The sequence below is a fragment of the Schistocerca piceifrons genome, chromosome 8 (genome assembly GCF_021461385.2).
Source record: "Schistocerca piceifrons isolate TAMUIC-IGC-003096 chromosome 8, iqSchPice1.1, whole genome shotgun sequence".
Taxonomy (NCBI): domain Eukaryota; kingdom Metazoa; phylum Arthropoda; class Insecta; order Orthoptera; family Acrididae; genus Schistocerca; species Schistocerca piceifrons.
Genome location: NC_060145.1, coordinates 128080866 through 128107509, shown reverse-complemented (window position 1 = coordinate 128107509; position 26644 = coordinate 128080866). Strand labels below are relative to the sequence as shown.

At 41.5% G+C, this 26644-nt stretch overlaps 1 protein-coding gene across 3 annotated transcripts in view; it reads right to left on the bottom strand.

Annotated features, from left to right (window-relative positions):
• Window positions 1–26644, bottom strand: part of LOC124711344 (RISC-loading complex subunit tarbp2-like) — a 96071-nt gene that overhangs the window by 8235 nt on the left and 61192 nt on the right. The window lies entirely within an intron of this gene.

Below are 26644 nucleotides of genomic sequence, written 5' to 3'. Positions count from 1 at the left end.
GCACAATGGGCATGAACTGGTGCAGGCATAAGACAGGATGCTTACGTACATGGTATCTGTCAGTCGTATCTACATATATCAGGGGTCCCATATCAATCCAAATGCACGCACCCCTCATCATTCAGAGCCTCCACCAGCTCAAACAGTCCCCTGCTGGTGTGCAGGGTCCATCGATTCATGAAGTTTTCTCTATACCTGTACAGTCCATCTGCTCAATACGTTTGAAACGAGTCTTGTCTGAACAGGCAATATGTTTCCAGTCATCTACAGTCCAATGTTAGTGTTGAGGGCCCAAGTGAGGCGTAAAGCTTTGTGTCGTGCAGTCGTCAAGAGTACACAAATGTGCCTCCTGTTTCGAAAGCCCATATCGATGATGTTTCATTGAATGGTTCACAAGCCGACACTTTTTGAGGCCCCAGCATTGAAATCTGCAGCTATTTGCGGAAAGGTTGCGCTTCTATCATGTTGACTGATTCTCCTCAATCATTGTTGGCCCTGTTCTTGCAGGATCTTTTGCTGGACGCAGCGATGTCAGAGTGTTAATGTTTTACCGGATTCCTGACATTCACAGTACACTCTTGAAATGTTCATACGGGAAATTCCCCTCTTCACTGCTACCTTGGAGGTGACGTGGCCCATCGCTCATGTGCCAACTCCCTTAAATCTTGATAACACACCATTGCAGCAGCAGTAACCAATCTAACAACTGAGCCAGACACTTGTTGTCTTATATCGGCATTGGCGACCACAGCACCGTATTCACCTGTTTACATATCTCTGTATTTGAATAAGCATGCCTACGCCAGTTTCTTTGGTGCTTCAGTGTATAATTAAAATGCAATCTAACTTACCATAAGGAAATGATAGGAGTTCATTGAACTGAATAAATGGTCGAAATAAATTCACTAACTCAAGATTTTACGGAAGTAAGAGGTTCATTGAAGTAGCTTATACACTAATCTGACAATGGGAAGACACCATGTAATTCAGAATCAGGATCAGTGGAACTATGCGTGTCGATGATTGTAATGACAGACATTATCTTGTCTGGATTTTCCATTGTTACGTATTATCAAGTCCTTAACACATTGTTGTAACAACCTTTATTATAACATACTTCCTGTGTCACTCATTTCACCTGATTCACTGCCTTTTGTCAGCTTCTTGTGTCCCTTTTTCAATTGCCTCCTTCAAAAGGAGTTCTGCTTCAGTAAATGAATTTTGTTTATTTATTTTCTGTAGCAATATGATGTTTAACCTGAGTCCAAATCAGTTCTATTGTAATCAAATGGCAATGGTAGGGAGACAATCTGAGCATTTTATGTCTACATTTTGTTGCTATTTCACCCATAATGTCAACAGGGTTCTATGACTTTTACTGTGACAAGTTCTAACAATTCTGCTCTTGTAAATTGCTATCAAGCAGTATCTTATGTTTCTCTAGCCAGCAAACAATGTCTTTGTGGGCATCTAGTCTTGTACAACAGAATGATGTGGAGCATTATCTACATTAATTATGGGAGGATTTAGGTTTTGAAGCACATAATCTTCAAACCTTTTCACAGAAGTATTATTTTTTGTCTATTCGTGGTAGTTGCATGTCTTGTTTGAACATAATACCAGCAGACAATAAGTTATGAAACCTTTTGAATTTTCAGCATGTGCTAAAATTATTCTTTTTCCTCTGTCAATCAGAGCTACCATACAACTGTTTATGGTATCATCTGTCCTGTCTTTTTTAACTGTGTCTTGCATTCCAGACAATATCACCAAACTTTATTCCTACAATTTCCCTAAGAAAGCAGCATCACCAGGCTGCACTATCTTTGTGTTCCAGTAATAGCTTGCAGCCAGAAATAGACTTATAACAGAAGCCTAACTTTGTCATGACTCGTATCAAGGACAATTTATATCCTGAAACGGATGCTGCTAGAAAGGTAGCATGTAGGTTTTTGAGTGTCAGATACTCCATCCTTGAACATCACATGTATATTTGACAATGCATCGCATCTTCCTGGAAAGACAATTTTGGTGACCCTCTTCTCGAGGTACCTCTTCTTCCCATGTGTCACTAATTTAAATGACTCACCTGATTCTTCATTCGTGCATTTCTCCTTGCCGACTCTTATCACTGATCATTCACTGTTTTATAGGGCAGCTGCAGTTCACTCCACCACTTCATCTAACAGAACAAGAGGTGCTCCTTTAACACCCCCCCCCCCCCCCCCCCTCAAAGTATTGCCTCAAACAATACATGAATTCACACAACTGACTGCCAATAATAATGTCATGTCCAGTACTTTCTAAAAGCCTCTTAGGAGTATGCAGCCTCCATTTGCCCCTATTTTGACTACTTTCATTAAACACCGTAAGGCAACAAAGTCACCAAATCTCTCACTAAAATGGCTCAATGACGACTGGCTGGCACAATGTTTTAGGCAGCAAAGTGCAGTGGAAGTTGCAATGCAGTAGCTGACAGGGCTACACACTGATTGGTGTAGAGGTGGCGGGTGCTGTGCAACCTGCTACCTGTCAAGTTACAACCAGTTTAAATAAGACAAGAAGTTTGTAAACTCCAAACAGAAGTGTTTTAACTTTGATTTGTTAATCTAATTCACTATTCACACAGGACTGACCTCCAAATCAACACAGCCACTTTCAGTAGAATTGGCACATTCTTTTTCTATACTATTGATCACATTTCCAAACTGCATCCCAGGCTTAACAACAATGGACACACTTTTCTCCTCTTTAGCAGATTTCGACACAAAGCTGTCTCCGAATATTTTCGCTTTGTATATTTTGTGTTAGTTTTGAGAATTCATTTTTACATGTTATTTTTAACATGGTAGTGCTATCTTCTTCAATGTCAAACACAAACTTCTTACTGTTTACATTTTGGGTATGTACTAGCACTGATCTTCCATCTACAAAGAGCGTTCAAAAAGTTTTGCACAGTCGTCTCTAACTTTTTTATTTTTTGTAGGAGGAGAATGAAATTTTTTTTATGAACATACTTTGAATATTTAGCTATAAGTTGATGTATAAAAGTATTTTCTTTTATTTACAGGTGAACCATAATGGACCGTGAAGTAGATGTCACATTGCAACAATGGTCGGTGATGGAGTTCCTCTTCAAGACCGGCGATGACTCTGCCACATTGATTCACAGGAAGTTGCTCCCTGTTTACGGGAAGGACACAGTGGATAGCAGCAGTATCGAGCGGTGGTTGCGGAGGTTTAAAGAAGGTGATTTCTCTCTACTGGAAAAAGTCATTTTCATTGACTTTTTAGAAGCTGGCTCCACAATTAACCGGGACCGTTACTGTTTGTCATTGGACATGTCGGTGCCATCAAGACCCACAGTCCACAGCTTCAGGATCAGCTCATCAGACTACACCATGACAATTTCAAACCCCGTACAGCCCTTATGACGCAGGAGAAAATGGGAAAATTGGTTGGAAAATAGTTCCTCATCCTCCCTCCAGTCCGGACTTGGCTCCATCTGATTTTTACCTCTTTGGTCATCTGAAGTCCCACCTGTGTGGTAAAACATTTCATTTCATAGTGAGCAAGACCTTATTTCCTGTGTCAAGCGATGGTGTAAAAGTAAACCCCCAAAATTTTACCAAACCGCATTTACATCATGAAAAGACGTGTCACAGCTGATGGAGGCAACATTGAATACGCTCAAGGTGTAGCTAAATGTTCCAAGTATGATCACAAAACATTTCATTCTCCTCCTGCAAAAAAATAAAAATCAGAAACAACTGTGCAAAACGTTTTGAACGCCCTTTGTACAATGCTTACACTTTTTTCTAAATTGACGTTTCCTATTTTTCCAGCTGGAGCTTCTTGTTTGGTTACATGTGAGCTAAATATTATGAAACACTTACCCATCCACTTTTGAAGTATTTCTTTCACCTAGACGTTTTACAACATTTGCACTGGATTCCTTTCTTGACTTTTTCGTAATATAATTTACCATTATTACTAATCTGATCCATGCCATCTCGTAGATTGACTGTGTCTTTACAGACATAACAAATGCAATTGAGACTACATCAACCAATACATAGCATAATCCAAAAGTCACATTCCAAGGGAGTGGCTTTTACGGAAACAGTGTGTTGGCTTGCACACTCAAGTCAAGCGAGGGCAGCATAGTTTAGCATTTCTTCAAAATTTGGTCATTTCTCAAACATAATACCCACAATGACCTAGTAGATAGTGTCGGAAGTTCCATGCGGCTTTTCGCGGATGATGCTGTAGTATACAGAGAAGTTGCAGCATTAGAAAATTGTAGCGAAATGCAGGAAGATCTGCAGCGGATAGGCACTTGGTGCAGGGAGTGGCAACTGACCCTTAACATAGACAAATGTAATGTATTGCGAATACATAGAAAGAAGGATCCTTTATTGTATGATTATATGATAGCGGAACAAACACTGGTAGCAGTTACTTCTGTAAAATATCTGGGAGTATGCGTGCGGAACGATTTGAAGTGGAATGATCATATAAAATTAATTGTTGGTAAGGCGGGTACCAGGTTGAGATTCATTGGGAGAGTGCTTAGAAAATGTAGTCCATCAACAAAGGAGGTGGCTTACAAAACACTCGTTCGACCTATACTTGAGTATTGCTCATCAGTGTGGGACCCGTACCAGATCGGTCTGACGGAGGAGATAGAGAAGATCCAAAGAAGAGCGGCGCGTTTCGTCACAGGGTTATTTGGTAACCGTGATAGCGTTACGGAGATGTTTAATAAACTCAAGTGGCAGACTCTGCAAGAGAGGCGCTCTGCATCGCGGTGTAGCTTGCTCGCCAGGTTTCGAGAGGGTGCGTTTCTGGATGAGGTATCGAATATATTGCTTCCCCCTACTTATACCTCCCGAGGAGATCACGAATGTAAAATTAGAGAGATTAGAGCGCGCACGGAGGCTTTCAGACAGTCGCTCTTCCCGCGAACCATACGCGACTGGAACAGGAAAGGGAGGTAATGACAGTGGCACGTAAAGTGCCCTCCGCCACACACCGTTGGGTGGCTTGCGGAGTATCAATGTAGATGTAGATGTAGAATGTTTCTTGAAACCAAGGACAAATTCTGTAAAAAGCTTCAACAGTATTTCATAATCACAAACACTACTTGAGCAGCAGAAAGTGATCTTTTAATACATTCTTTTTTTATATAAATCAATGAATTTTTTGTGTTCCTGTTTGAGTTTCATTAGCCTTTGAACTCTGAGTGATCCCTCTAAACGTGGGAATACTTCTCTTTAACTTATATTGGGTGTAGCTCTAAAAATATTAACAAGGAGAGGTCCCCAGCGATACGATCGACTTTCTGAAATTATCTATATGGTGATGTAGGTTAAGATCCCAGTTATCGAACACTGCAGCCATTCATCCTGATGGGCCCTCATCTGCGAATAATTGAGGGAAAAAAATTCAAAATTTTGTGCGACTCAATAGCATTAAAAAAGTTGCTTTAGAAAGTATGGTTGTGTGGTATAATGAATAGAACAACAGCATCACATGCAGAATGTTACGTGTTGGTATCTTGTCAGGTGCACTGACTTTTTTTAAATTTTTAAATCTTTATCGAAATTACTCTGAGAATTATTTTTATTCAATTAATTAGTTTCAATGCATTTTTTATTTCTATTTCTTTGTCAACATTTTAATCATTGTATGAACTTTTTCAATGTTTCATTTTTCCTTCACATTTTTTTCCAACTTGAATTTTTGTTAATATGAATTTAATTATATTTATGTGTTAAAATATTCAATTATTTGAAAATTCTGATCTATCAGTTAAAAAACAGAAGATGAAATAATCTATTTATATCTGCGCAGTGCTGTGAAAAATTTATTTTTATTACCAGATGTGCAATTTTTTCCATGGTAATAATCATACAATTATTTAAAATATACAAATATCTACTGCACTATGGGCAAAAATAATTCAGATGAAAATGTAAATGAAAGATTGCTTTATAAGTAAAACGAAACTCAAGTAAAATGAGAAATAGATATAATGAATACAATAATGTGGATGAAAATCAGGGTGATAAAACAAAAGAAATTGAATCTGAATTAATACATAAAATTAATGAAAAACACATCAAGCAGATAAAGAATTGTAGGGAGAAAAATGAGAGCAAATCAAGTTAATATTATTATTAAAATTGTATGACAAGGAATGGCATTAAAATTACATTTAAGTTAGGGTGTCCATTTCATTTTCATTGAAAAAGGGGACATTTAAAATAAATTAGAGAAAAACCTGGGATATTTGTTTGAAATTGCATCATAAAAGTCAGTACATGATACACCATTAAAGTGTGTTTTGACAATGAGCTAGGCTCTCACTCTTTCAACGTTCATTCTGTTTTTTTCATCTGACCACAAAGATTTCACTAACGAAAACACATGTTCAACAGTAGCATTTGACCCAGGAATTGCCAGACAAAACTCCACCAAATCAATCATGTTTTTCATGTTAATGTTTTTACTTTTGAAATAAGCAAATATTTTACACCATGTTGCACTAACACTTTCTTTCTCCTTTCATCAATTAAATTCAATATTTCTTCTGTTACCCAAGGATTTTTACTAGCCCTCATCTTTTTACCTATTTGATCCTCTGCTGCCTTCACTACTTCATCCCTCAGAGCTACCCATTCTTCTTCTACTGTACTTCTTTCCCCCACTGCTGTCAATTGTTCCCTTATGCTCTCCCTGAAACTCTCTACAACCTCTGGTTCTTTCAGTTTATCCAGGTCCCATCTCCCACCTTTTTGCAGTATCTTCAATTTTAATCTGCAGTTCATAACCAATAGATTGTCGTCAGAGTCCACATCTGCCCCTGGAAATGTCTTACAATTTAAAACCTGGTTCCTAAATCTCTGTCTTACCATTATACAGTCTATCTGATACCTTTTAGTATCACCACAATACTTTTAACAAAAACGCAACAGTCCTGAATACCCTTCCACTGTACTCCTTTTCAGTATTAACCCAGTCAAACGCTTTAAAAGGTTTGTGAAATGGTAAACATCATTCTTTAATATACTCAATGCAAGAGTCACAGAAGATGTCAGCATAAATATGAAATTGTTCTACAGTAATTTCACCCTCTTCTTCCAGCTTTCTTAGAGTCTCATGTACAAAGGATATGAGAAATCTTTCAGATTTTCTACATTATAATTTGCCCAATAATTTGTTTATTTCTTGATAAACTTCCACTATTGTGATTTCTTGTTTCTCAATACATTTAATTTTTGTGGAGAAAGGTTTTGGCTGGCTCACAAGAAATTGTAGAAGAACAATAGACACAGGGTTATCAAAGAATTGTTTAAGGATAACACGACACTTATCAAGGTAAATGAAATATCATTTCAAAGCAGGAAATATCTCTACAATTCTTTCCAATGCTGGTAGCAGAGATAACCACCTTGTCTTTCTGTGCCCAAGTACAGTTTTGTATTCCGTTTCAGTTAACTTACAGAATGACTTCAGAGATTCAACCCTTACTGTGTATATGTGGAAATGCTGGTAGATTTTGTTTATAATTAATTGGCAGTCTATGGGTAGGCAATCTAAGCCAGTTTGTAAGGAATTGTGCATCACATGTGCTGGACAGCCAACACCTACTATATTATTCACTGTGTTCTGTTGCATTCACAATGTCAGACCTTCCACCGTGAACAATAGCAAATTTTGATCTGCACAACGTACATTCTACAGTTTCTCCACTACCAGTGATAAAAGGAAACTCACTTTTTATATTGCTGTTAAAATTACACTTTCGTGTTGGCATAATGGAACAGTGATTGCACAGTGCAAAACAGTAACAGTGTGGTGACGAAAGCCAAAGAGCAAGTATCAGTGGTGTAGAGTATCTCTGGACCGAAAGGACGGATTAAGTGGATCGATTTAGAAGAGAAGAATCTTTGTTGTTATTCGTAACCTATAGTGCGTTTAAAATTACTTGCGATTTTTGACAGTTCGGTACATGTTTGGGGTATGCTGAAAGTCATCACTTGCTTCTTAGCGTAAATAATTGCGCAGTTAATAGCAAGTCAAACAACCAGTAGCGTAAAATACTCTAGCCAAGTGGAATTATAAAAAAACGGGACATTTGAGCATCCTCAAAAACAACTTTCGGGACAGTAGGACATTTTGGTAAAAAACGGGACTGTCCGAGAAAAATGGGATGAATGGCCACCCTAATTTAAGTCAATTAATCGAATAAAAATTCTGATAAAAGTAATTTCATTAAAGATTCGAAAAATAAAAAATACTTCTACTACTGTCAAGATTTGAGCCCACAACCTCCTCCATGTCAAGCTGTTATCCTATCCATCACACCACGCAACCATACTAAGTGATGCAACTTTTTTAAGAGTATTGAGTGACACACACAATTCTGATTTTTTTTCATCAATTATTCACATATGAGGACCCATCAGGGTGAATGGCTGCAGTGTGCGATACCTGGGATCTTAACCTACCTTACTGTATAGATAAGTTTCAAGAAGTCTATCATGACATGCTTACAAATCTATAAAATCCAGACAAATCTGAAGACTATTTAGTAACACCCAATTATTATGTCATCAGCTATTCCAAATCTTATTCGTTTTTCTTTGTCAAGAATATGCTTTCATTTTTATGAGTCACTCACTCTTACATTCCTCCCCATGGCCACTGGCTTGTCAAAGGCACCTACTGTGAAGGGCAGGGGGGCTTGTTTTTCTGAGGGAGCTGGGGGCTACGCTGGCAGTAGGTAGCGACTGGCAGAGTCACTGAAGCCAGACTGGCTCCAGCAGTGGAGCCAGACAATGTGTCCCATACCACAGAGTAGGAGGATGCTCTATGTGTCATCAACTGCCCCTCACCCTAGAGGAGCTAGCCCAGAGATTTTGTTCACAGACTTCAACCTCTATATATGATGTGGCAAAATAAAATAAACTTTCTTTTGAAACACCCTGCATATGTACATTAGTGCAGTGTCTGTACAGTACAGATACTGCTAACGATTGATAGCTATAATAAATCATGAAATGTATTTGCGAACTGTGAATACAGTACCACAACAGGCTATACAATTTACTGGAAACATTGAAAACTTGTGCTGGACTGGGGCTCGAACATGGATTTTCTGCTTGGCATGAGCCTTAACCACTACAGTTATCCGAGCATGCTTCCAGGATCAACCCAAATTTCCTTACATCCCAGTGTCTGCCTCCCACAGTGCTAGTATCATTATGTGATCCATGTACAAGGCAGATTTATTTATTTCTTGTCAGACCAAACCCAGGGTTGGACCTTTGATTACCAGTGTTGAATGATACCGATTTTTGTTTTATTATTATTTTGTATTTAATACTGCAAATAAATGCTCATACAATGTGGTTGGTTGGTTTGTGGGATTAAAGGGACCAGACTACGACGGTCATCGGTCCCTATCGCCAAATACTAAAAACACCCACAGAGAATAAAAACGATTAACAGAATAGATCACAGACGACACAGAACAAAAGAAACTTAGACAAAGACCAGACAAAACGAACTACAATCATACAGAGTGTGACGGTGGTTGGCCGACCATAGAAATAAAAAAGGAAAAGCCAACCACTTAGAAACACATTAAAAACTCAGTTTAAAATCTTAGGCCAAAGGCCAGAATCAACACAAAACAATAAAATAAAACAGGAACACTCAGATTAAATGATAAAAAACCCCTGCCCGAATAAAACGTAAAACGAAGTAGGCCATGGCAGAGTCATCTGTTAAAAAGGGCAGGGAGCGTGTCAGGCAGTGCGAACGACTGCCTGAGCACAGCTAAAAGTGGACAGTCCAATAAAATGTGGACCACTGTCAAAACGGAGCTGCAGCGACATAAAGGTGGGTCCCCATGTCGCAATAGGTGGCCGTGCGTCATCCACGTGTGCCCAATGCGCAACTGACAGATGACGACAGACTCCTTGCGAGAGACCCGCAAGGAGGAGCTCCACACACCAGTAGCCTCCTTGATGGCCCGAAGTTTGTTTCGTGAAGGCAGGGCGCGCCATTCAGTGTCCCAAAGGTCCAAAATTTTGCTGCGTAGAAATGCTCGCAAATCTGTCTCCGGGAGGCCAATGTCCAAAGATGGTGTACTGGTCGCCAATTTCGCCAGGCAGTCAACATTCTCATTGCCGGGTATCCCAACATGGCCTGGGGTCCACACGAAGACCACAGAGCGGCCGCTACGCGCAAGAGTATGCAGGGACTCATGGAAAGCCATCACCAGACGAGAACGAGGAAAACACTGGTCGAGAGCTCGTAAACCGTTCAGGGAATCGCTACAGATAATGAAGGACTCATCTGAGCAGGAGCGGATATACTCTAGGGCACTAAAAATGGCAACCAGCTCAGCAGTGTAAACGCTGCAGCCAGCCGGCAAGGAACGTTGTTCGGGATGTTCCCCTAGAGTTAGCGCATAACTGACACGACCAGCAACCATCAAGCCGTCAGTGTAAACAATGCCAGAGCCGTGATACGTTGCGAGGATTGAAAGAAAGTGGCGGCGGAAGGCCTCTGGAGGGACTGAGTCCTTCGGGCCCTGTGCCAATTCGAGCCGAAGGCAAAGGCGAGGCACACACCACGGGGGTGTACGCAGAGGTGTCCGGAAAGGAGGTGGAACAGGGAAAAACCCAAGCCCGGAGAGAAGCTCTTTGACGCCTACGGCGATCGGAGAACCCGACCGGGGCCAACGTTCTGGCAGATGAACGACTGACTGCGGGAACAGGACACGATAATTTGGATGCCCGGGCAAGCTAAAAACATGGGCAGCATAAGCAGCCAGAAATCGTTGGCATCGTAACCGCAGTGGTGGGACACCTGCCTCCACAAGTATGCTGTGCACAGGGCTGGTCCGGAAGGCACCAGTGGCAAGGCGTATCCCGCTGTGGAGGATTGGGTCCAGTACCCGCAACGCATATGGGGATGCTGAGCCATAAGTCAGGCTCCCATAATCCAGACGAGACTGGATTAACGCCTGGCAGAGGCGTAACAGGGTAGATCGGTCGGCACCCCAGCGGGTGTGGCTCAAGCATCTCAGAGCATTTAGATGCTGCCAGCACGCCTGTTTAAGCTGCCGAATATGAGGCAGCCAAGTCAACCGGACATAAAAAACGACACCCAAAAACCTGTGGGTCTCCACCACAGCAAGAAGGTCGTTGTCAAGATAAAGCCGCGGCTCTGGATGGACCGTTCGGTGCCGGCAGAAATGCATAACACGGGTCTTGGCAGCCGAAAACTGAAAACCATGCGCTACAGCCCAAGACTGCGCCTTACGGATTGCGCCCTGTAGCTGACGTTCAGCAGCTGCAATGCCAATAGAGCTGTAGTAAAGGCAGAAGTCGTCAGCATACAGGGAAGCGGAGACAGAATTGCCCACGGCCGCAGCGAGCCCGTTAATGGCTATTAAAAACAGGCAGACACTTAAAACAGATCCCTGTGGCACACCGTTCTCCTCGACGTGGGAGGAACTATATGAGGCCACGACTTGCATGCGGAAGGTACGATACGACAGAAAATTGCGGATAAAGATCGGCAGAGAGCCCCGAAGACCCCATCCATGAAGCGTAGAAAGGATGTGATGACGCCATGTTGTATCGTACGCCTTCCGCATGTCGAAAAAGACAGCGACCAGGTGCTGACGGCGGGCAAAGGCAGAGCGGATGGCCAGGCTCACCAGATTGTCGGCGGCGGAGCGGCCTTTACAGAACCCACCCTGAGACGGAGCCAGAAGGCCCCGAGACTCCAGTACCCAATTCAAGCGCTAGCTCACCATCTGTTCGAGAAGCTTGCAAAGAACATTGGTGAGGCTAATGGGGAGGTAGCTGTCCACCTCCAAAGGGCTCTTGCCTGGTTTCAAAATGGGGATGACAATGCTTTCCCGCCATTGCAACGGAAACTCACCCTCGACCCAGAGACGGTTGTAAAGGTCGAGGAGGCGTCGCTTGCAGTCCACTGAAAGGTGTTTCAGCATCTGACAGTGGATACCATCTGGCCCAGGAGCGGTATCAGGGCAAGCGGCTAGGGCACTGCGAAATTCCCACTCACTGAATGGAACATTGTAAGATTCTGGATGGTGGGTGTGAAACGAAAGGCTCCGACGTTCCATCCGCTCTTTAATGGAGCGGAGGGCCAGTGGGTAATTCGCAGAAGCAGAGCTCATAGCAAAATGCTCTGCCAAGCAGTTTGCAATGACACCGGAGTCTGTACAAACTGCTCCATTCAGTGAGAGTGCAGGGACGCTGACAGGGGTCCGATAGCCAGAGAGGCGTCGGATCTAGGCCCAGACCTGCGATGGAGAGACATGGAGGCCAATGGCGGACACATACCGCTCCCAGCACTCCTGCTTGCTTTGGCAGATAAGGCGGCGGGCCCGCGCACGCAGCTGTTTGAAGGTGATGAGGTGTTCAATGCAGGGATGTCGCTTGTGACGCTGGAGCGCCCGCCGGCAATCTTTAATCGCTGCAGCGATCTCAGGCGACCACCAAGGCACAGTACGCCGCCGAGGGGACCCAGAAGAACGGGGAATGGCAGATTCGGCGGCAGTAACGATGCCGGTGGTGACCGATTGAACCACCGCATCAATGTCATCACTAGAGAGAGGCTCAATAGCGGCAGTGGAGGAAAACAAGTCCCAGTCAGACTTATTCATAGCCCACCTGCAAGGGCGCAGAGAAAACTGACGCTGTGGCAGTGACAGAAAGATCGGAAAGTGGTCACTACCACACAGGCCGTCATGCACTCTCCATTGGACAGACGGTAAGAGGCTAGGGCTGCAAATAGAAAGGTCGATGGCGGAGTACGTGCCATGCACCACGCTAAAGTGTGTGGAGGAACCATCATTTAAAAGCAAAAGATCGAGCTGTGCTAATAAATGCTCAATGGTGGCGCCTCGACCTGTCGCCACTGACCCACCCCACAGAGGGTTATGGGCGTTGAAGTCGCCCAGTAACAAGAAAGGTGGCGGGAATTGGGCTATCGGAGCAGCCAGGACATGCTGCACGACAGCACCATCCGGTGGAAGGTAAAGACTGCAGACGGTAACGGCCTGTGGCGTCCACACTCTAACAGCGACAGCCTCTAAAGCTGTTTGTAGAGGTACAAACTCACTGTGAAGAGAGTTAAGGACATATATCCAGACGCCACCAGACACCCTTTCATAAGCTGCCCGGTTCTTATAATAACCTCGATAGCCACGGAGGGCGGGGGTTCACATTGCTGGAAACCAAGTTTGTGCAATGCAGAAGAAAGGGTGAAGGCTGATAAGTTGTCTGAGCTCAGCTAGATGGTGGAAGAAACTGCTGCAGTTCCACTGGAGGATGATATTGTCCATGGATGGGAATGGCGTGAAGGGACTGGGGAGGCAGATTACGCCTCCTGGGCCCCTGCTGCTACTGAGTCACCACCTGTACAACAGCCTTCCATTGCGTCCGAGGGACTGGCGAGATCCAGGTCCTCAGCGGACGCCAGAATCTCCACCTCATCTTCGGACGCAGAGTTACAAGATTGCGGTGGGACAGGTGCCACCGCAATGTCAGGATGCTTGGGAGCCTTTTTCTTGGACTGCTTTGCGCGCTGTGCCTTCGGTGGTTCTGGCTGGGAGGGCCTCACTGGGTCAGTCTCAGGGACTGAAGACGACCGTGACGCCCTACGACCAGTGACCGGTGGGTGTTTGAGATACTTGCGGGTGTCCGCCTTGGCACTGGGCAAAGCCTGGGATGGGAGGGCCCCAAGGGACCCCTTCCGGGCGAGAGGAGCCGAAGAAGGCTCACGCTTCTCCGGCTGGGAAGGGGGAACAGATGTCCCCGATGGTTGGGGTGGTGTTGCTCCTGAAGTAGATGGAGCAGGAGCAACAGGGAGCGAAGTGCCCCCCACAACCAAGGGGGCCGGTGAATTCAGACAGACCTGAGATCGAACTGTAGGTGATGACACGGTAGAGGTTCGAACCAGTGTTGCAGCAGCGGCATAGGTGGATGTCATGGGCACAGGATGTAGCCGCTCATATTTCCGCCTTGCCTCTGTGTAGGTCAGGTGGTCCAGGGTCTTATATTCCATTATCTTCCTTTCCTTCTGGAAGATCCGACAGACCGGTGAGCAGGGGGAATGGTGTTCTCCGCAGTTTACACAGATGGGAGGCGGAGCACATGGAGTATTGGGATGCAAAGGACGTCCACAATCTCGACATGTGATGCCGGAAGTACAGCGAGATGACATGTGCCCGAACTTCCAGCACTTAAAACACCGCATCGGAGGAGGGATATATGGCTTCACATCACAATGGTAAACCATCACCGTAACCTTTTCGGGTAAGACATCACCCTCGAAGGCCAAGATGAAGGCACCGGTGGCTACCTGATTATCCCTCGGACCCCGATGGACGCGCCGGACAAAGTGAACACCTCGTCGTTCTAGGTTGGCATGTAGTTCATCGTCGGACTGCAGAAAAAGATCCCTGTGGAATATAATACCCTGGACCATGTTGAGACTCTTATGCGGCGTGATGCTAACTGAAACACCCCAACTTAACACAATTGAGCAACATCCGTGACTGGGCAGAGGATGCTGTTTTGATGAGTACTGAACCAGAGCGCATTTTGGACAAGCCCTCCACCTCCCCGAACTTGTCCTCTAAATGCTCCACAAAAAACTGGGGCTTGGTCGACATAAACGATTCCCCATCAACTCGTGTACACACGAGGTACCGGGGTGAATATTCTCCACTGCCTTCTTTAGCCAGACGTTCCTCCCATGGAGTGGCCAGGGAGGGAAACAATCTCTGATCAAATTTCTTCCCGTTGAGGTTAGACCTCTATCGCTTAGAGTCTGTTGGTGGAGGCCCACCAGCGAGAGATGATGTACCACGCTTCATTGCGGGTCATCCGCCCTGATGCCACCCATTCTGATCAGGGGCTCTCCCCACGGGCGCCACCCAGCCGCAGCAAAGACCACCTGGCAGGATGGCCTTTGCCGGGAGTCCCAATGCCCCAGAGGGATAGGCATCTACTCCTCGGCATGCATGGGGAGGTAGCAGCTCAGGCATCAGCAGTGCGATCCCTGTGTAGTCAGGGGGCTACCACCAAGAGGGTACATGACGACCCCACCACAACGGACTGGCTACCGTGCTGGATGTCGGGTGTCAAAATATCCATGTACATCATGAGGGCAAAGATGGAAGTGCACATTGGAGGGAATGTATGCTACCCGTAACACACTGCAGTGGATGTGGCCGGAACCTCGATGTAAGTCCAACTCCATGAAAAATCAGGTGCGCCAGATCTTAGGGCAAGATTGATTTTAGATGCACCACGTAAGGTGTCCTTCCCCAAATGGTACGCACTAACGGAAAAATTTAGAAACGGAGTCGTCAAACCCCTTAGGGGACCAGCACATTAAAGGCCGAAACAGTTGAGACTCCTTTTAGTCGCCTCTTACGACAGGCAGGAATACCGCGGGACTATTCTAACCCCCGAACCCGCAGGGGGGGCTCATACAATGTGCCCCTTTGTTTAAGTATTTGCATTGACTGAGAATCAAACCCTGGTGACTTTGCTGGCGAGCATTCTACTACAGAGCCACATGCCCATCGCAAAATCATTCTAGCTTCAGTGAATTAGACGCACTTCAAAAACTTTAATGTCAATTTTCTCAAGAAAAAGCTTGATATTTCGAGTTCTGGACTTTACGTTCCATAAGTATTAAAAATTATAAAAATCCCACTGCTATGTTCTCTCCTTGCTACATATAGAATGAGAGGCAAAAACAAATGGTCTCTGTAGCAAACTGGTAACGAGACAATAAATGTTTCTTTCACAAGCAGCTAGAATCAAATTTTATTATCTTGAATTACTCCACTGATAGCAACGGCTAAATTTCTCAACAACGCAGCCGCAAATACGACAAATTTTCGCTATTAATTATTTTTGGTTCACTGAAGACATAATAAAATTCATACCTTGCAAAAACTGCCAGTACACCGATAGATGCAGACTGTTTCAGTGTTTTTTTGTCATTCACATTGCCACATAACCATGAATTATTTTGGTTCATATCAAAAACAAACCTCGCACGCATATGTTGATCGAAATATTGACACCAATTCTGCAGCCTCAATATAGAAATGTGGAAACTTCGTACAATTCATGAACAGTTTTAATATAAAATAACGTTTATTTTAAATAGAGATTATGTTGCAGGTTGATCAGTTCCATCTGCAAACCAATAGTGGATCTTTCAAATGATGGGGCAGGAGTCTCAAAGACAGCTCAGCTTATAAACATATGAAAGATAGGCGGTGCCCCGAAAGTGTTTTTTCTAAACTGTAATTCTTTCAACATTGTAATGAAATCTTCAAAATTCACATTTTCTTCAACACCAGAGAACTTAGAGAAATGGGCAGTGTTCCTTGTCAGATGTTGTCACTTCAACAATGATATTTTCTTTTTAAACGCTTTCAATTTTCCCATCAAATAATAAATAAGTTGCTTCTCAATTTCAATTTCTTACTGAGGTCATTCAAGATTGCAGTTATGTCACTAAAAATGTGAGGTTTGCAATCTAAACATGATCTTATGATTGTAATTCCTGCTTTCAATTCAACAATAGCGGGTCTTAAATTGAAAAATCATTCTAGGCACTTTCTTTGACTTAATCAATGATGTAATGCACAGCAATATATTTAACTTTCCATAATCTTCCTTCAATTCCACCAAAAATTGGTGAAATGGCAATGTAATAACCAATGCAGCGTCAGAAAATTTCCTGTTCCTACCACCTTTTTCATCATGTGCTCCATGTCTGCAAATTTAGCACAATGTGTTTATTGATGCACACATAAATTACTCTCGTACAAATTGTCTGTTGATTGTTCACTGCCAACTAAGTCTTTAAATTCTTCTTGGATGGTGTTGTAAAGCCATTCTATAACAAATTTGTGGCACCCGGCAATTATGTGATTGCATAAGACATGGAGTAGTCTCCTACTTTTCTTCAGAAACTGTGATTCCCATTTATTTTCATAGGTCGCTAAACTGCCACTTTTTGAGTTATGTCCCATTGCGACAGCCACTGGACCTCTGAATATTATTTATACAATGACAAAATAGCTATGGATAAAAAGTGCTGCCACTATGACCAGAGTTATATCAATTGACTGAAAAATGTCTCAACAAATTCCCAAGAAATAGTATCATATAAAACTGCTACAATGTCTTAACATATTGAGCAGTCCTGAGGAGGACTGAGGAAAGTCAAAATGGACCTAGCAAAGCTGATACACATCGAGCGCAGAGACAGCCTGACCCCAGACCGCACTCTTGCAGTTACACATGCCGTGGCCGACCCTAATGAGAGTCAGATGTGATACATGGACATTAATGAGTACTGATGAGTAGCAGCTCAGGGTATTTGAACATAGGGTTCTACATCTTCACAGACATTCCGTTAACCCACCATATTGTGCATGGTAGAGGGTATCTTGTACAACTACTAGCAATTTCCTTTCCTGTTCCACTTGCAAACAGAGTGAGGGAAAAATCACTATCAACACACTTCCATACAAGTCCTAATTTCTCTCTTATCTTCTTGGTCCTTGAATGACATGTACTTTGGTGGCAGCAAAATCGTTCAGCAGTCAGCTTCAAATGTCAGTTCACTCAATTTTCTTAATAGCATTTCATGAAAATAATGTCATCTTGCCTCCAGGGATTCCATTTTTGAGTTGACAAAGCATCTCCCTAATACTCATTTGTTGCTTGTTGATCAAACCTAATGGTAACAAATCTGACAGCAGGCCCAAATATTAAAGCAGTACTCCCTATCAAGCCACTTGCGTATCTGTGAACTTAATTCATAAGCTTGGACCTTCATTAAGTCTTCAGCTGGGCACTCTGCCAAATGCTTTCCAGAAATCTAAGAATACGGAATCTCCCTGTTGCCCTTTACCGGTGGCTCTCAGGATATCGTATGAGAAAAGGAAAAGCTGAGTTTCGCATGAGCAATGTTTTATAACTCAATGCTAATTTGCGGACAGAAGTGCCTCTGTCTCGAAGTAATTTATTATATTCAAACTCTGAATATGTTCAAGAATTCTGCAGTAAACAGACGTTAATGACATTGGTCTGTAAATTTGCAGATCTGTTCTTTTACCCTTCTTATACACAAGAGTCACCTTGTAACATTCCCTGGCAACACTCACACTATTAATAAACTAAAATTTAATTGTACTATATACGCCGCTATGAAGCAATTTGTATATACTGTAATTATTTAACAAAAAATATTATTTAATTTTGTGTAAAGGACATTCGTTATTATTGTACTATTTTCTGTAGTAATATTCTCATTGTATTTATGATTGTAATATTTCTATACTCATAATGTAATTGCGAAATGCGTCAATATCTGCGATAACAAAAATGTAAAATTCAGCCACAGAGGAAAATAATGTTGTAAGATTACAAAGAGATGTTAATGGTCAGCAGTAGTATAAAAAGCACCACCTAGTGTGTATTCTTTGTCGTCTCCCTGGAGAGCTGAAAGTGAGAGGAACCTGTGACTTAGCATTTTATGAATGGGTAGACTTCTTTTGTCTGTATCTAGATTTAGCCGCCATTAGAGGAGAAATTACAAACTAATGTAAGTTGAATTATTGTTGTGGTCTAAATACATTATAATTTATCAAAAGTGTGTATTACTAATGTAAATTAGCTTGCCCGTGTCATCTATAATATTTCTTTAAAGAATTTTCAGCATTTTCAGCGGTGTTGCTGGGCTGTGCCGCGACCGAACTATTTGCAGCGGCTGCACATTAAAAAAATTGTTCCGCTAAGAAAAATTAACCAAACCCATAAATCGGGAGCAGATAAAAATTAGCAGTGAATTAAGAAAATGTTTTTCTTTTACAGCGATCCTGAGACTGATGGAATTTATTACTAGTTTCACATTTGTGCATTCATAGGCGGATAGTTAACGTTGAAACTTAACAATTTTGGTTCTTTCAAATAACTTAAATATATAGTGAAGTGTGTTTTATCAATGATAATTAAACGTTGGCTTGGCAATATTTAATCATTTTCTGCTAATAGAGACAGTCTTGTGTTCCATAGCTAACGCCGGGACAGAATTCAGTAAATATTAAAAAAAAAAAAAAAAACACTGCATTTAGAAAATGTGTGCCAAGGCCGAATTATGTAAAGGATTTAATTCTCAACTAAGTATTCTTAATCAGTTAATACGAATTCACGTAATTTTAAATGTACTTAATTCTGTCTAAATGACTCTTTATTACCACATGTAAATAAGAGGTTCTACAACAAAGTTCGTTCATACTGACTGAAAGAAAGCAAATAATAACAAAAAACAATTTATAAATAATAATAAAAAAAGGTATTCACTTTTTTTTAATTTAATTTCATTAAAACCTGCACTTTTTTCCAGTCACTTGGGACCTTGCAATCGGATACAGAGTCTAATAAATGCAAGCTATGTAAGGGACCAATGCTGTACAGTACTCTCTGTAGTACAGAACTGGGATTCCATCACGACCTGATGACATTTGTTCAACTCTCAGTTGCTTTTGTATATCAGGGATGCCTATTAGTATGTCCTTCACACAAGACTCTAAGCAGGTCAAAAGCCAATTTGTTTGTACAATCCCCCTATGCAAATGGTTTCTAAAACACAACATTTAAAATTTCAGTTTTCCTTTTGCTGTCTTCTGTTGCCCTACCAGAGTAGTCAATGAATTAATGGATACAAACTTTTGACCCACTTACTGAATTTCCTTAAGCCTGAATTTTCTCAGGTTTTCAGCAAGACCATTTTGCTAAGGTATAAGATTGTGGAAGTTCATGTATGCTTCACACACTGATCCTATTTATAGGACTACAAATTTCTACCACCTTCACATTTTGTCATTTATGCATTTATTTTTAGAATCGGGGGTGCAAGTGTCTATGCTTCCTAAGCATTTTCTGAATTTTGTAGGTCTTCTCTGTCCAGCACATATTTCTCCACAGCACTAATTACAATCAATTTAAATAGTGCTCATAATTCCTCTGCATCAATCATATTGGAATTAAATGATATTCATTCATTGTCTAAGTGGGATGCGAACAACTGCTTATCTGCTCTTTCTAGCAAAAATACTCTCCTAGCATTCTTGATGATTTATTAACTTTAGTAACCATCATCACTATCATGAAATGATCACTAATCCCTTCTTCTATACTGACACTGTATCAGGTCAGGCTTGATTGAACCTAGTAGTCTTAAATATTTGCACTGTGTGGCCTGTTGAACTTTATGTGTTAGACAGGTTTTGGAAAACTGCGTTCAAAACTGCTTCCCCAGACTGACTGACTGCACCACTTGCACTGAACCCGTAGACTTCTGTCTGTATTCGGTAGGTTAAAATTGCCTACAACTAATACTGCATTCTCTGGGTGTTTCCACACTATCAAGCATAGACTTTCTGTGGATGATTTTTAAAACTGTCACAACAGAATCTGGTGGCTGGTAAACACAGCCAATCGTTAACTTGAACCTAAGCCTATTACTTGCATCCAGATGACTTCACTTGCACTCAATTTTGATCTAAATAGAGATGATATTTTTTACATGAAATGTATTCACAGTTGTTAATATGGACAACCATCGGCTGTATAATGGAATGAATATGAAAATTTGTGTCAGATTGGGTCTCAAATCTGGATTACACACTGTAAGCAAGATGTCATCTTAACCACTTTTGCTATCCATGCATGACTTATGGCCACACCCTAACTTCCATATATCGACAGTCATGCATCACAACCTCACTCTTACACTTCCTGTAATTCCCATACGGGGAGGGAGGGGTGTGGGGTGGGGTGGGGGGGGGGGGGGGGGGACACATTTCAATTTAAAATTGCTGCCTCATATCGATGGCTAAATATGACACTGCAGTGCCTGTGTTGTTAAGAGGTATGATGCTACTGCACTTAACACAGACATACATACATGCATGTTCAAAGGAACACTGCATCCTATTTCTTTTAACAACACAGGTGCTGCAATGTTGTACATAGTATTTTTGTTGATTGCATTTAACAGATCCCTCCTATGGCATCCAATATGAGTTCCATGCCCTGCTAAATACTTGCAAGCTTTCTACTTTGGGTATCTGCCAGCTTTCACTTCCAAGAATAATTTGAGTACGACAACTTTCCCCGAGGACAGTAAATTCAATAAGTTTTATTATGAATGCTACAGTAATTTACCACTGAAATTCTAGCAATTGAAATGTCTTTACTCTGTACAAGATCTAATTTCGCTCTGTGTATCGACTGACGAGCATTCATCAGACAACCTCAAACTATTGCCTAGCCCAGGCCTAGCAAAACATAACTCACGAGCCATTCCCCACCAGCAAGTGCTTCCCCCTCCAACTCGACTTGTGCGGTGATGTCACAGCCCCAACACAGCCATGCCGGATGACTGTCAGTCATCATGTATCGTAAGCTCTATGATATCAACACACTAAACGCAAATGCCAGAAGACATGCAGGAACTTTATTTAGTTATTTGTCTCTAACTCTTATACTTTAATGAGATACAAGGTGTGTTCACAGAGAAACTGAACTTTTGCTGGACCTGCTTTATTGCTTATTGCACAACATTTTAAGCACTGCCCCTTCAAAACTGCTCCTCTACTGACAATACGTCATTCCCACCATTTATTCTGGTTTTGAAATTCCTCCTGGGATACATTTTGTGGGATGGCGCACAAGTTTATTGTCGCATCGCCCAGCATCTCCTCTATGGCTTCGAAATGACGTCCTTTCAATGTGTTTTTCAGTTTGGGAAACAGAAGAAAGTCTGTAGTCTAGGTCCAAAGAATATGGTGGATGGGGGACAATGGGAATGTGGTGTTTTGCTAGATAGCTGCAGACAAGGAGCGACACATAAGCTGGTGCATTGTCATGATGTGACATCCAACTCTGGTATTCCCACAATTCAGGCCGCCTCCTGCGCACAGCAGTCCTCATGTGCACTAGGATTCCCTGGTAGACTTCCTTGTTTACCAACTGACACAAATTCATGATGGATAATGTCTTTGTAGTCAAAGAACACAACCAACATAACCTTGATCTTTGTCCGATTCATGTGCTTTTTTTGGACAAGGTGACACTTTGCCCACCCACTACAACTACTGCATCTTCGTTCAGCATCATAGCCACTGTCATTAACAGCGGCAAGCAGTTCCTTGCACATTTCTGATCTTCAGTCAGCAAATGCGGTACGAATTTTTCACTGACTTGATGCATCTCAAGTTTCTCACTCAAAATTAGATGGCATGATCCTACTCTGATGCCCATCTCCTCAGCAACTTCCCGAACAGTTAAACAACAATTTTTGCAAATCACAGCATGAACGCTATCCGCATGGCCATCATCTGTTGATGAGGAAGGATGTCCAGACTTTGGATTGACAGAGACCAACATTCTGCCCTGTTGAAAACATTTAAACCACTCGTAGCACTGTGTGCGACTCTTACAGTTCTCCCTGTATGCTTGGCTAACCATTTGAAATGTCTCTGTGACGCACACACACACACACACACACACACACACACACACACACACACACACACACACACACACAGTTCTCCAAGCTCCTTCATTGCACCAATCCAACGAGCTGGCTGTACACGGGCTTATTTCAGCTTATTTCTAATTCTACGAGTGACACGAGGAAAATGGCAGTTTATTGTCAAAACCTATACCAATAAACATTGTACAGGTAGTTCAAAAGATCTATGTTAATACAGGAATCCAAATAATTGGGAATAATGAAGAAACTACAAAGGTTATTAATTTAGGAGTTCGACAAGGTTGCAGCCCCTATCCACTGCTTTTTAATATATATATATTGACAACATTATTCGGCAATGGAGAGTGAAACTGAAGAACTATATATATGACTTCAACCAAAAAGATTACATCATAATTAATAACCTTTGTTGTTTCTTCATTATCCCCACTTATTTGGATTCTTGTATTAACATAAATATTTTGAACTACCTGTACAATGTGTATTGATATAGGTTTAGACAACAAACTGCCATTTTCCTAAGAACAAAAGCCGGCCGAAGTGGCCATGCGGTTAAAGGCGCTGCAGTCTGGAACCGCAAGACCGCTACGGTTGCAGGTTCGAATCCTGCCTCGGGCATGGATGTTTGTGATGTCCTTAGGTTAGTTAGGTTTAACTAGTTCTAAGTTCTAGGGGACTAATGACCTCAGCAGTTGAGTCCCATAGTGCTCAGAGCCATTTGAACCATTTGCACCTAAGAACAAAAATAATTATAAACAACATTATAGAGCAAGTAGATAGAGTCAAATTTCTAGAAACCATGCTGTTGTACAGCGGAGATATAGATTAAAAAAGACATAATTGAGAAATTTAACTTCTTAAATGGCATTATCAGAAGATCCCTCCAATGTAAAGTAAGAACAGAAATATACATAAAATTTTATAAAGTTATGTCAATACAAACATTACTATAAGAAAGTGAATCTTGGGTAATGAAAAAGAAATATAAAATAAGATTACAAGCCAATGAAATGAAATTCCTCAGGTACATAGCAGGATACACCAAGCTAGACTACAAAAGAAATACAGATATCAGGAAGGAATTAAATATTTTTCGATATTAACAGTGGATATCCCATCTGTTACAAATGGACAAATCGAGATTACCATTACATTTTTGGCAATATACTCCACTAGGTAAAAGAGGCATTAGAAGACCTGCAGAATGATGGAAGGACCAGGTGTAGCTGCAACAGGCTGAGGGAAAGCCTAATGCATGATGGAAGAAGTTGTCTAAACCTGCTGATAGGTGTGCTCAGTAGCTGTAGTGCGTGCTCTGCTGGTTGGCAGGCTATTTCAAAAGTTTGGTTTCTTGAATACACCAACGAAACCATTTTTGCTACTGACCACAGCTTGTGCACCTTCAGTGAGATATGCAGAGAATTTTTCAAAGCCACCAGTTGTGTCCACACATTTTTAACTGCATTAAAATAACAAACTGTTGTTTTGAGCATCGGAACTAAAGTGAGTGACTGTTCAAGTGCAGAAAAGTCGTCCTTTATTATGTGAAAAAAATTAACAGTTGACTACGATCTGTTCGATCAGTATTCTCATCCGCACAAAAAAAATAATGCCAACAGTCGCAATTAAATTGTTGTTCCAATGTTACGCTACGAACCATATAATTAATTCACAGTGTTACATGGCAAAGTAACTGTTTTACAATGAACAGCAGCATCATCAAAAACAAATGCTTTTGCTGCTATTTCTATTGCAGATTATCCTTTGCTGATGGATTTCTAAGTTTTACCTAATTATAAGTGTACAACATGGGATGCAGTGAAACACTTTTCTCTAAGATATGATGGTTCAGGCAAACACTTATTACTTTCTTTTTAAGTTATCGACAAAATGGCATCATTCCCCATGAGAGCAATGCCTGTGTATTACCTCATGAGATAAATGTCAAGAAAGATTATTACTTTTGTTTTGACTTAAGCAATTCTTACATTTTAAACAGTGATGTGTATCATCGGAATTGTTTAGAAAAATTACTTAATCTCCCACTTCTCATGAAAAATGGACTTTTCAGTATTATTTTCTTTTCAACATTCTTAAGAAATATAACAGAAAAATAGCCACAGAAATAACGCGTAACAAAACTAGAATGATCGCTACAGTAATAAATATGAAGACAACTTGAACAATAAGGCAATATTAAGGAGAGCTCCGCTTGCACCCCACAAGAGAGGCCAATAGTCCTCAATACTTCTGCCAGTTGTCTGTATGAACTGAGGATACGAATGCTGAATAGTCCATAGCTTGTTTGAAGTGGATGAACTTCAGAATTTGTCCGTATCAAAGGAATGTGTGTTCTTCAATTGGGCTTGTTGCTGGAACATGAATAAGTTAAGTTACAGGACATCATCTTTTATTTCAAAACAACCTGGCCAGGTCTTACGGCTGACTTCATTGTAAATAATTACAGTTGCCAAGTACCGTTAGGCTACAGTTTGGATTTTCTGTACAAATGTGGATGAAACAAGTGTCTCGGGGTCTACCAACCATTAGGGTCACAGTCAGATCTCCTAAAATTAGAGGATGAGAGCTGATAAGTGGCATAACACTTTTTTTTTGGATTTGAGAATAATGGAATGGAACTTACAGTATGACAAGAACTTTGAGTGTTAGTGAGTGCAGGAAGGGTAAGCTAAAGTGCAGTGTTTAAAGAATGCAAGGCACTAATAATACAAATGAGTTTTTCATTTATTTCTCTGTCTCTCTTATAGCAGACATTTTCATTAAAATGTTTATTATGTCTTAATTTACTGTTGTATTTAATGTCTTGTTTAGTAATAGCATTTTGGAGGGAAACATTCTAACATTAACTGATCTCTTATTACGGTAGTTTCTGGTCACTGATTGACTGATTTAAAACCAATGTTTATGCTACAACTTTTCAGCATTTTGTTTACAATGTACTGTCTCTTGAATCTAATTCGTTTGATATTTTTGTGTTTCATAATTATACCTTGACATTGTGGTACGAATAATAATAAATAGGCTTGGATATCAATAACCTTCATCAATACAAGTCAAAGTTTCTGTAATCTTTCAGTATGTGAATAAGTTAGAGTGTTATCCTGTTGAAAGTTGTAGCAAAGCCACGAAAGTTTGGTCAAGCTTTCATGTTTAGTGTCATCCTTTTATCTAAGTGAGGTATTTGTAATTGGGGGATTTCCAAGTTGCTATTTTGATAAAATCTCCATTTTGTGTGTGTGTGTGTGGGGGGGGGGGGGGGGGGGGGGCGCACGCGCTCGCAACTGTCCTCTTCATTATGTTGTAATCATTCCATTCTGGATTTTCCATACCTTGCATATGTGCTGTGTAGTAACACCCTCAAAAGGAAACTTAATGATTGCCCCTTACAGATATGATACTGTTAGGCGTGTTGTTGGAAGTTGAATAAATCAACTTAAAGGATGTCATCTTTTATTCCCGAAGAACCTGACCAGGTCTTATTGTTAATTTTCTTGTAAATAATTACATTTAGGCCAAGTATAGATAGGCTACAATTTAATTTTTCTGAGCAACCATGGTTGACTCTCAGCCCCATAGCGCAATTGCCATTCATTAGGATCACAGTCAGATCTTTCTAAAATTACAGAACGAGAGCTTAACACCATTCACGGGTAAATGGGTGAAGCTGCTACATAGCGAGCCTCTATACTGACTATTCACTTTGAGAATCGCGAACGCATTACAACAAGCATTCTGCACGAGACCTATGAGGCAGTTCAGGATAACAACAGTTTCTGGAGATCTAAAATGAATAATGAGATGAAACTCCTCACTCAAGGAGCTAATGCTGTAAGATAAAGAACAGGTAGGACAACAGCCTGCTTGGTCATGTACTTAGGATCGATACTGGAAGAATAACTAAAAAGATTTTTGAAAGGAGGCCTACTGGAAGAAGACAGAAAGGAAAGCCATGAAAGCAGTGGATTGA